The sequence below is a fragment of the Erinaceus europaeus genome, chromosome 7, assembly GCF_950295315.1.
Source record: "Erinaceus europaeus chromosome 7, mEriEur2.1, whole genome shotgun sequence".
Taxonomy (NCBI): domain Eukaryota; kingdom Metazoa; phylum Chordata; class Mammalia; order Eulipotyphla; family Erinaceidae; genus Erinaceus; species Erinaceus europaeus.
The window spans coordinates 118,298,494-118,311,363 of NC_080168.1; the positions used below are offsets into that span (position 1 = coordinate 118,298,494).

At 40.0% G+C, this 12,870-nt stretch overlaps 1 pseudogene; it reads right to left on the reverse strand.

Annotated features, from left to right (window-relative positions):
* Positions 1-365: 365 nt before the first annotated feature.
* Positions 366-10,852, reverse strand: LOC103107453 (U1 small nuclear ribonucleoprotein C-like; annotated as a pseudogene).
* Positions 10,853-12,870: the final 2,018 nt, after the last annotated feature.

Below are 12,870 nucleotides of genomic sequence, written 5' to 3' on the forward strand. Positions count from 1 at the left end.
AGTGATAAATTTTAGATACAGATCATGGAGATTCTCAAAGATGTATTTACGATTAGGTATGCTCATTTCACAGCTTAACTGGTTAAAATGAATTAGTTGGCTCCACTGAAATCTTGGGCTGGCATGCAAATCACCATTATTTTGGAGGGCTAAATTTTTTCAACAAAAATATTAATGTTTATTTTCACAATACAAACAAAAATCACTTCTTTTGTCCCTCTTACTCCAAAATTATTCTCACTTTGATATGTAGGGGGATTAAATCTTTCTTGTCAGGCTGTCAGAAAATACCCAGAGTCACAGCACCATAATCTCCTGGTGAAGTAAAATAAGTAATAAAAACAGAAAGAAGTTCTTCTCTCTCCTTATCTATCTGGTCGAGTCATTCCTGGCCAAGTGGGCACCATCATGAGATGGGCAGGAGGTCTTATCATTGGGGCCCCAGGCATCATTGGCATGTGGCCTTCCATTGGTGGCTTCATTCCAGGAGCGAGTCCCACAGGCATCATCCCAGGAGGAGGCATCACTAGCATCATGGGAGGGCCTCTCATATGGGATGCAGGCATCATACCAGGGTGAGGAGGACCTGGGAGACTTGGTGAAGGTGGGATCATAGCGCCTGCAGGAAGAGGAACGGAGAATGGAGTAGGAGGAATTTTACCTTGTTGAAATGCAGCGGCTGTTTTGTCAGTGAGGCTCTTCCATCCATTTTTGTTGGTAGTTTTTCACATTCTCTTTGTGTTTTCTGTCACTGCAGTGTGCTTTTCGCACAGATGGAGAGTCTGGGTGGGGTATGCATCGCAGTTATCGCAGTAAAACCTAGAAGGAGATGGGAAAAGGGATGACAGCCTGTTAATACCCATACACCAAAAAGGGAATAATTTTTTTTCAGATGTTCTCTTGGAGCTGTATCAGTTCAAACTAAGATACACTAGTGCAAAGGTAACAGAATCAAGATAGTAAAAATCCAGGTTTTCCTCTTTTTAAAATTGATTTAATAATGATTGACGAGATTGTAGAATAAGAGGGCTACGATTCCATACACTTCCCACCACCAGAATCCCATATCACTTGCCCTCCATTGTAAGGTGCCCTATTCTTTATCCCTATGGGAGTATGGACCCAGGATTGTTATGGGGGTATAGAAGGTGGGAGGTCAGGGAGTCGGGCTGTAGCGCAGTGGGTTAAGTGCAGGTGGCGCAAAGCACAAGGACCGGCATAAGGATCCTGGTTCAAACCCGGCTCCCCACCTGCAGGGAAGTCTCTTTACAGGCGGTGGAGCAGGTCTGCAGGTGTCTATCTTTCTCTCCTCCTCTCTGTCTTCCCCTCCTCTCTCCATTTCTCTCTGTCCTATCCAACAATGACGACAACAACAATAATAACTACAACAATAAAACAACAAGGGCAACAAAAGGGAATAAATAAATAAAATAAATATTAAAAAAAAGAAGAAGGTGGGAGGTCAGACTTGAGTAATTGCTTCTTTGCTGGGCATGGACATTGGCAGGTCGATTCATATACCCCGAGCCTGTTTCTTTCTTTCTCTACTGAGGCAGGGCTCAGGAGAGGTGGGGTTCCAGGACACATTGGTTTGCCTTTTGCCCAGGGAAGTCACGTTGGTATCATGGTATCATCTGTAAATTGGTGGCTGAAAAGCATTAAGATCTAAAGCAGAAGAAGTTGTTTAATAATCAGGAACCTTAAGGTAAGAATATAGCAGATGAGATTTGAGATATCCATTTTGGAAAAAGCTAGGAAGTCTAATTTAGGTATATTCCCATGACTTTACTAATTTTTGTGTGAACCTGACAGCTGAAATGCAGATGGACCAAAGGTATTGTATGGGGTGATGGTGTCAGAGTTGGAAACAGGAATAGAGAGCAGAATCATGGTGGAGAGTAGCTCCCAAATGTGGGAAAAGTATATAAATAAAAAAACATATTTTTTAATTTAGGCCTTTCATTTTGCTGTGCTATAGACATTACAGATATGGAGCAGTGCAAAAATTATCAGGACACTATTATGAAGTAAACATGAGAAACACAATAGCATCAGTACAAAAATAACCTAGGCAAATACAAAAGATTCATTAAGGGTGCAAACTGAGTCTCCTGCTAACACAAAATAACTTTTCTAATGTTTGCTTTCTTCTGAAAGGAAATGGTTGTTTTTTGTATATACTGTGACTATATTACTGTGATCAACCAAATATCATTTATCCAATGTACTAAGAAAATGTTCTATGTTTTGGAAAATGAAAGTCTCTATTTCAAAAAAATCTAATTTCATCACACATCCTTTTCATGTCTTCTAGATGAAAGTTTATCAAATCAAAAGTTTATTCTTCTTTGAGAATGAGTAACTGGCTAGATTAGCAGCCAACCCAGATGCTAGGCCAGTTGATGGGTCATGAAACAATTTCAGCAACCCAAGAACGTGATGTTACTTTTGGCCAAGTCCCTAGAATGTTTGTCCATATATTGAGGGTGTTCCTAACTTTCAGTTTTCTTTCTGCTAGCAGGACACTTAAAATGAAACCTTCAACAGATCTTTCTTCTTTCTTTCTTCCTTCCTTCCTTCCTTCCTTCCTTCCTTCCTTCCTTCCTTCCTTCCTTTCTTTCTTTCTTTCTTTCTTTTTCTTTCTTTCTTTTTTTGGTTTCCAGGGTTATTGCTGAGGCTCGGTGCCTGCACTATGAATCCACTGCTCCTGGAGGCTATTTTTTCCCTTTTGCTGCCCTTGTTGTTTATCACTGTTGTTATTATTACTGTTGTATTTGCTTTTTTGTTGTTGGATAGGAGGGAAGGCAGAGAGGGGGAGAGAAAGACACCTGCAGACCTGTTCCACCCTTGTGAAGGGACCCCCTGTAAGGTGGGGAGCAGCGGCTCGAACCGGGATCCTTAAGCCAGTCCTTATGCTTTGTGCCATGTGAGCTTAACCCACTGTGCTACCGCATGGCCCCCAGACCTCCTTTCTATTAGTATAGATTCTTTGAAGGAATTGTAGGAGAGCTTTTCAAAGTTCATGATTTCTCCTACATACATACATAATCAGATCTATTTCTACAAAACCCCAGCATCTAGTCTGAGAAATAAGGAAATTGAGTGGTTATCTAGATCTCAACCTTTTTTAAACATTTATTTATTCCCTTTTGCTGCCCTTGTTTTATTGTTGTAGCTATTATTTTTGTTATTGATGTCTTCGTCGTTGTTAGGTAGGACAGAGAGAAATGGAGAGAGGAGGGGAAGACAGAGAGGGGGCCAGTAAGATAGACACCTGCAGACCTGCTTCACCGCCTGTAAAGCGACTCCCCTGCAGGTGGGGAGCTGGGGCTCAAATCGTGATGCTTCAACCAGTCCTTGCGCTTTGCGCCACGTGCGTTTAACCCGCTGCTCTACCTCCCTACTCCCGGATCCCAACTTTTAAAGCAGACCATTGCTAAGTGCAGATTAATGTTTCCCTTGTGCTATGGAACCCATGTCAGTTCAGCCCCTTCATATATATATATAACTTCAAATGTCTATATGCTAACTTGAGTGCTGTAGATTTATAAACAGTGATGTCTTCTGTATTCAGTGTCGGGTGATTCCTATGTTCTTTGTTTTGTGTTGTGTGATTTATGTGTTTCATACACATAGGTCATACTGTATACTTTACATTCTCTATTATAGATATTACCGTTTTTAATTTGTATTTTTTTCTTTTACATTTTATCGTGGGGAGCTTAATGTTTCCAGTGCAGTTGTTGACACACGGGTGCAGTTATTCACCTCCTCATGATAGGAGTCTGCAAAACATTCTCATTCCCGGCTTAGGTTCTTTCCCCCCATCTTGTATTAAGACCCCTAGTCCCCACCCCACCAAGCCATTCCCTTCCTTCCTTAACCAGAGTCCTTTGCTTTGGTGCCACACACCAAACCCAGTCCAAGATTTAATTGTTCCCTCTCTCTCTCTCTCTCTCTCTCTCTCTCTCTCTCTCTCTCTCTCTCTTTTTTATTGTTGTTATTGATGTCTTCGTTGTTGGATAGGACAGAGAGAAATGGAGAGAGGAGGGGAAGACATAGAGGGGGAGAGAAAGACATCTACAGATCTGCTTCACCGCCTATGAAGCGACTCCCCTACAGGTGGGGGTCGGGGGCTCAAACCCAGATCCTTATTCCAATCCTTGCGCTTTGTGCCACGTGCGCTTAACCCGCTGCGCTACCGTCCAACTCCCATGTTTTCTCTTTTTGTCCCTGTTTGTTAAGCTCCATCTGTGAGATCATGTGGTATTCCACCTACAGTTTCTGGCTCATCACACTTAACATTGATTCCAGTGATCTTAGATTAAGAGTTATAGATCAATCTAGAAATTTCCATTAATACTTGAGTTTATAACTTTAGATTTTTATGCTCACAGAGGAGTAATATTTAATAAAAAACAAAAGATTTAAGAGAATGCTTTCAAAATATTTTTAAACAAAGTGTTTTATGAAATAATTATCATAAATGTTATATGTTTGTGATACCAAGAAACCCAAGTGGATGATTAATAAATATGTGAAGACATGCCACTTTTATTTAAAATCTCTGTTTCAAAACAGTAAATGAAATCCATGTTCTGCTGAGCCAGGGAGGACTCCCATTAGTACAGTACATAACTTGCATGTGTGAGATCCTGGATTTGATTCCATAAGCCTATAGAGTTGGAATAGTGCTCTGGTTTCTTTCTCAAGCATACACATCCCTTCCCACACACTAAAGAAACGGACAAAAGCTGAATCAGTCTTATGTGTGGAAATTCACTCTAAGAGATTAGAACAGACAGCATTTTCCAAGTCAATTTGTACTTGTTGATTTGTACAAATCAATTTCTTTCTGTTGTTTCATGCAGGGCTGCTCTTGCTCCTTTTTTTTACGAGATCTTTTTTTCATTAAGGGTAGTTGGGAACAGCAAAGTTAGTCTACCAGAATAAAATGCTTCTATTCCATTTATATAGAACACTCTACATAATATCCTAACTTTTCAAATTTTCTAAACCATTTAACTCTAAATTTTATATCCCTGAAAAATATTGAATCTTCTTTAATAAAAATAAATTACAATTATGTGGCTAAATAATAGACATATGACAACCTAATAAACATCATATTTTAGAAAATACTAAAGAATAATACTTGTATTTTAAACTATTGTTTTCAGAATCTGTGGTTGAGATTTACTTGAAGTTAATTTTTGGTTTTCTTATATTAAAAGAGCAGGTGGACAAATCAATAGATTCTTACTTTAAATTTTAAAAGATGACCACAGGCTCTTGTTAAACTATCGGCTACTGTGGCTATCGCAGAAAAGTAAAATTATGTGATGCTGCTTTCTTTAAAAAAAATCAACAAGATGTAATTTTACATGAGCTGCAGTTTTCAAAATTATGACACACTGGCTTAGATTCAGTGTACAACTAATTCTGTGGGGAACAGAATATGACATTAGACTAGATTTAACAAAACAGGCTATTAAGAGAAGAATGAATTTAGACATTATTGAGGTAATCCATATATATCTGGCATTTACTATTTAATGAGCATAAGAAAAATAATTTTAAAAATCTGTGCTTCAGTCCATCTTGTGTAATAGTATTGTCTGGGGGTATAAGGCTGTAATAATGTGTATCAACTATATAGTCTGTCCAAATAATAAATCATGGTACATACTTGCTGTGAGTCACTTCACATGAGTCTCTCATGAAAGGCAAATACTGTTTTTCTTTTAAAGGTCTGAAAATTGAGGTTTCAAGTAATTTAATAACTTGCTGAAGATCAAAATATTAGGAAATATTTGTACCAAGATTTGAATCCAAGCAGTTGGGCTTCAGAATGTAATAGTTAAATATCATATATATATATGTATGTATTTATTTATTTATACATATACTTGATCTAGGTTGGAAGCTGTGACTACAAAATGCTTAATTCCACTTCTTAAGCAGTAGATTAATTCAATGTTTAAACCACCTTTTTTTTTTTTTTGGAAATTACACTTTACCCTCTGTGCACTACTAGCTCTAGTCATAGTCACCCCAAAGGCAAATGCTGGACATCTACGGAAAGTCTATTTGTGTTGGAGCCTAAGAAATTACACAAATTAGAGAATTCCTGAGGAGGGGATAGAATACCTAAGCCCACTTCACTTGTCATCTATCACCAGCTTCATCTGCTGTCACTGTATCTCCAGGTACCATCCCCTACATGTCCCCATCTGGCAGTTTTGATCTTTAAGTAACAGAGTTGAGTTCTCCTTGTTTTCTAACCAAATTCTATTGTGTTATTCTGTGGCATCAAAAGAATTTTTAACTCTTGCAGTCTACACTTTTGACATTTATACTTCTTCCCATCCTAATAATGCACAGAGATGCTATTTAAGCAGTTTCTTATAATCTTGAGATTCTTCCATTCTGAATATTCTAACACTATATAGAAAATTCTAACACTATATAGAAACTATAAAGAATGAACCAGCTAATACTATTTTTCATATACTTTCAACCGGATTGTATTCATAGTAACTAGAAGTAGTGACAAGCAATTCACTCCACATTTTCCCACATTAAGGTTATAATTAGTGTAAAAATAAGTTTGATAGAGCAAAAGAAAGGTTATAACAAAAATTGAAATTATATTATCTGGCAGGTATATGAATAATAAACTGACAAGCGAATTTTTCAAAACAGGAAAATTTTAGGGGCCAGGTGTGGCACATCTGGTTGAGTGTACATATTGCAATGCACGAGGCCCTGGGTTCAAACCCCTGGTCCCCACCTGCAGGGGAAAGCTTTGCGAATGGTGAAGCAGGTCTGTAGGTGTCTCTCTGTCTCCCTCTCCATCTCTACCTTCCATCTCAATTTCTGGCTGTCTCTATTCAATAAATATAATTAAAATTTTAAAGTATTTATTTATTTATTCCCTTTTGTTGCCCTTGTTTTATTATTGTAGTTATTATTGTTACTGATGTCCTCATTGTTGGATAGGACAGAGAGAAATGGAAAGAGGAAGGGAAAACAGAGAGCAGGTGTTGGGCCTTAAAGCCAGCCCCCCTGCTCTGCTTACATAATCATTGTTTTGCTTGAAAGATCCCCACCACATTACCCCCTCAGGGTATTGCTAATTCAGTTAAAACCATAGCAACAGTTGCTAAGGACACTTTCACCTTCCCAGCATGCCTTTTGCCTCTCTCCATCCCCTTTCCTAGCCAATCCCATTCCCGACTTCCACTTCCATCTTTACCCTATAAATGCCACTGCTGTTCTGGTTTTTCTCCTTTTTTTTTTTTCTCTTCCACGCCCTGACCCAGAGAAGACCTGGAGAAGGGCTGGTGGGCATATTGAGAGGCGGCCATTTTGCTAGCTCCACGTGGCCTAAACTGCTGTGCTGGTCTGTGTGAATAAAGATTTGTGTTCCTGCTCCGCCACGAGTTCCTGGTCTCTTCTCTCTCCCCTGCGATGCAACCTGACAAGGAGGAGATAGACACCTGCAGACCTGCTTCACTGCCTGTGAAGCAACTTCCTTATTTGGGTCCTTGTGCTTTGCGTCACATGCGCTTAACTCACTGTACTACTGCCCAACTCCCAATTAAAAAAAATTTAAAAACCTTGTTACATACCAACAAAGTAAAACAATAAAGATAAACAGTGAAAACATTTTTTTAAAGGATAACTGTTATTCTAACATCTGAGCAACTCCAAACAATATAAAATACGATATGACTCAAATGAATGGCTATTTTAAATAGACTGCTTTACACTGAATACTTAGTGATTATTCTCCTGAGCATTGGGAAGAATGACTGTGATGTGTCACTTTTTATGAATTCCATTAGCAAACTGATTAGTGTTCAGATAACTTTATCTTTGAAGAGCAAAATCATAAAGAACTTGAGGGCTGTTGTGTTTTTATCCCAACTGTGTGACTGCTTTAAGTTGTTTTTAAAAACAATAGGTGCAGGTATTCCAGTAAAACTTTCTTTACAAAAAAAAAAGGAGCCATTGGATCTGGCCCACACTCCAGTTTGCAGACCCTTTATTATATTTCTAGTTTACATTTATGCCTTTATTTGTTTAGCCATAGGGTTATTGCTGGAGCTTGGTTCTTGCATGACATATCCATTGCTCCTGATGACAATTTTTCTCTTCTTTATTTATTTTGTAATTTGATAGGACAGATAGAAATCGAGAAGGGAGGATTAGCATGTGTGGGACTGACACACACACACACACACACACACACACACACACACACGGAGGGAGGGAGGGAGGGAGAGAGAGAGAAAGAAAGAGAGAGATTTGCAGACTTGTTCCACTGCTTCTGAAGATTCCCCCCTGCAGGTGCAGAGTGGAGGCTGGAACAAGAATCTTCCTATATGATAATGTGTGCTCAACTGGGTATACCACCACCCAGCTCCTTCTAACTTCTTTTTAAAAAAATTATCTATTTACTTATTTGTTTGTTTACTAAATAGAGACAGAAAAATCAAAAGGGAAGGAGGAAATAGAGGAGAGAAAGAGCGAGCGAGCGAGCGAGCGAGAGAAGAGACCTGCAGCACTGATTCTCCACTTGAGTTGCTTTCCCCCTGCAGGTGGGGATTATGGGCTTGAACCCAGGTCATTGCAATATGTGCACTCATCACCACCTGACTCCCTAACCTCCTTACTTATCTTTATTGACATTAATATGATGCCCTCCCCAATTTGGAGAGTTATAAAATTTCCATCAGAAACAGTGCAACTCCTAAAGCGAATCAGTTCTTCTTCTTCTAGCGTTTGCCCTTCTTCCGCAGCCAGTCAACAGCGTCAGGTTGAGCCTGATGTCAAGTTTCGAGACCTCCTTTGAATCTGGAGAGGTGGCAGTCGTTGACTATGTGGGTCATAGTCTGTCTGGAGCCGCAGGGGCAGTTCGGGTCGTCTCTGGCTCCCCAGCGATGGAACATAGCGGCGCACTGGCCATGGCCTGTTCGATAGCGATTGAGGAGGGCCCGATCATAACGTGCCAGGTCAAAGCCGGGTTGACGCTTGCAGGGGTCTGTGATGAGGTGTTTGTTCTTGACCTCAGCTGCCTGCCAACTCTGTTTCCAAGAGTCTGGAACAGAGAAGTTCAGTGTAGGCGTAGGGGACCAGATTGGGTGACGAGACGTCAGGCGTTGGACAGGGTGGGCGAAGATATCCGCGTATATCAGCAGGTCCGGTCGAGCGTAGACGTGGGAAATGAACTTAGATGATGCCGCATCCCAACGAATGTCTGGCGGGGCGATGTTGCTAAGAACTGGCAGCCATGGAACCGGGGTGGAACGGATGGTTCCAGAAATGACCCTCATGGAGGAATATAATTTGGAATCGACCAAGTGGACATGGGGGCTACGGAACCATACTGGGGCACAGTATTCTGCAGTGGAATAGCATAATGCCAGAGAGGATGATCGTAGTGTGGAAGCGCTCGCGCCCCATGAGGAGCTGGCCAGTCTTGCAATGATGTGATTCCTCGCGCCCACCTTTGCTGCAGTTTTTATGAGATGTTTGTGAAATGACAGAGTGCGATGGAGAGTAACGCCAAGATAGACTGGCTGGGCTTCATGCCGGATTCTCGTATCGCCAAGCTGCACATTAAGCTCACGCGAGGCTGAGGCATGGTGTAGATGGAAAACAGATGATACTGTTTTTGCAGTGCTAGGGATTAGTCGCCATTTTTTCCAGTAATCAGATATCAGAGACATGTCTTTCGTGAGTGTTTCCTCGAGGATGTGGGACTTGGATGCCTGAGTTGCACAGCAGATGTCATCGGCGTAGATGAACTTCCTTGAAGAAGTTTCTGGGAGGTCATTGATGTAAATATTAAATAGCGTAGGAGCCAGAACAGAGCCCTGGGGGAGGCCACTTGAGACAGTGAATCAGTGAAAGGGATTGTCTCTTAACGATGAAGTAATGAACATGATTCAGCTAGCCTTATTTATTTATTTATTTGGCATTATGAACATGCTTCAAAGAGCCTCTTTTTTGGACATAACATTATGAACTTGGTTCTGTTAACCTATCGGGGAGACATAGATTTCATTAAAAAAATAAACAAACAAAAAGTAAAACTTTAGGGCTGGGGAGATAACATAATTGCTATTTAAAAGATTCTCATGTCTGAAGCTCTGAGGTCCCCGGTTCAATCCCCAGTTCCACCATAAGCCAGAGTTGTGCAGTGTTCTAATCTCATTCTGTGTGTGTGTGTCTCTCTCATAAATAATTGAATACCAGTGGCAGCTTCTTTAGGGCACTGATTTTCATGATAAGGGTTTTCTCACCTGCTGCTCTGCATTTTCCCATTTGCTAAGTAATGTGTATACAGCGAGCGATCATCTTTCATGTGTGATAAATTATCACTAGGGACTAAAATGAATAACTATCTTTTATACACACGAATCATAGTAATAACAATAGATATCAGTTATTGAATATCTACTGTGTGAAAATCCCATTTTTGGTTCAAGGTGCACGTTTATTTTGCTCAAGAAGACTTCTCTTAGTGACCTGGATTTTATAACCTCTCTTTCCTCTTTTTTTTTTTTTTAAAGAATTCCTATTTTAATTTTTTTTTTATTATTGAATAGAAACAGTGAGAAATTGAGATGGGGAGAGAGACAGAGAGAAACCTGCAGCCCTGCTTCACCACTTGCGAAGCTTTGAAGGCTTGAACCCAAGTCCTTGCACACTGTAGTGTGTACACTTACCCACGTGCACACTGCCTGGCCCCTAATCTCTTATTCTCCAATGCTGGTTGTGTTTGTGTGATAGCAATTATCATACTCCTGGGACCATAATTTTTTTCTACAAAGCTGGTCATATGTCCGAGGGTCAGGAACTATGTTTTATTCATCTTTGCATCTTTGTATAATGCAATGCTTGACTCTGATGTGCTCCAGCACCATAAAAACTTTTTAGAAGGAAATGAATGGGCAGATGCCTCCAGCCACAGCAGGAAATAGAAAGGAAATACTAAGTCTAGTGTAAAGTCAAGGCACATTTGTATGACAGGCCTATGACTCTGAATAATTTGAATTCAAATTATAGACTTTATAAATGATTTGTGAAGGTTATATTTTTGAGCGTACTGCAAGATATCTTAAGTTTCATCCCCTTCTCTGGGCAGAACTCATTCTGATTGTATGTTGGTTTGTTTACTCAAGTGAAGGGGAAAGCCAGTTTGAAAACAAAGCATGAGTAGAGATGGCTTTCCTGCTCTAGTTCCTCCTTTGTGTTGATCACAGTACCAGAACGAGGATGCCTTTAGAGATGTGTGCAGATAGGCTACCAGGAATGAAATTTCAATTCAAGTTTGGCACTAAAGTAAGCAGCTCTCCCAAATGTCTTTTACAATGTGCTGACTGTAATACTTTGACCATAAACCACGGGTAATAGCAAAAAATTAGGCCCTGGTTAGAAACATATTACTGCATTGCCAAATCCTCCTGTGGAATTCAACTATTACATATTTTTAGGTTACAGAAAACTAGCTCTCCTGCACTTCAGCCAAATCTAACTTTGGTTTCAAATTACCTCAGAGAAGAACTTTTAACTGATAATTTATTTTATATGGTTTGTTTCACATGGAGATTTATTTACAAAGAAAATTTAGTAAGTAAACATCTTCCCTATTAAAAAAGGTGATGCCGACTAGAAGAAATTCCCAGTGGAAAATATTGGGAGAGAAAACTCTCAGGGAAACTAGTGGGAAATGGGCAGGAATTACATCTTGGGTCACTGGAAATGGGAAAGTGAGGGATTGAGAAAAGAAATAGACTGAGGAGGGGGAAAAAAAGGAATTTTGTGGACTTAATGGAATGATCTGGGAAAATCTAGGGCCTCATTCTAGGGAACAGTTCTGCTAGATTGAGTTCAAATTCTCTCATTCGATTTGGGCTTTGTTAGTTGGTTATATATGTCAAATATATATACCTTCTACATACCAAGATTTTCATTTCTCTTGTTGACTTCTTTCCATTGCTTTTTCTCTTGGAAAATGAGTGAAAAATGTATCAACAATCACAACAAAATAAAAGACTTAGAACATCTTCCTTAACTCAATAATGTGCAGCCCTTATCGTTTTTTAAGACAACATGTTAAGGGGCTTGGGCATAGTGCATCCTGCTGAGCACATGTTATGATGTTCAAGGACTCAGGTTGCTGCCCCTGCAGGAGAGTATGCTTCAGGAGTGAGTGCTGAAGCAGGCTACAGGTCTCTCTCCCGCCCCCCCCCCCCCCGCCCCTGCCCAATTTCTCTCTATGTAATCAAATTTAAAAAAAAAGAAAAGAAAATGGCCACTGGGAGTGGTGAATTTATTATGCAGGCACTGAGCCCCAGCAATAACCCTGGTGACAAGAAAAGAGAGAGAGAGAGAGAGAGTTGGAGAGAATATATAAAATACCAGGGCCTCAAGAGATTTAAGCTCCTTCCTTCCTTCCTTCCTTCCTTCCTTCCTTCCTTCCTTCCTTCCTTCCTTCCTTCCTTCCTTCTTCCTTCTTCCTTCTTCCTTTCTTTCCTCCCTTTTTTTGATAAACACAGGAAAGCTACTTTATTATTTTTTATTGAGGAAATATTGTTTTACAAAATAATTGTCTCAGGGGTACAGTCCCCATGTTCCCTATATATATTAGCACAGGTCACCCACCACCAAAACACCACTTCCTTCCAATACAGAGCATTGGGCTCCCTGCTACCCACTTTAACCCGTGCCTGCCTGCCCCCTGCCATTAGTAAGGTCAGATCTACAGAGATAGACTAAGGATTTATTTATGTTTACTCTGTCTTTTCCCTTGTTTGGTTTCTTAAATCTCATATGACATTTTAGAGAAACAAAATA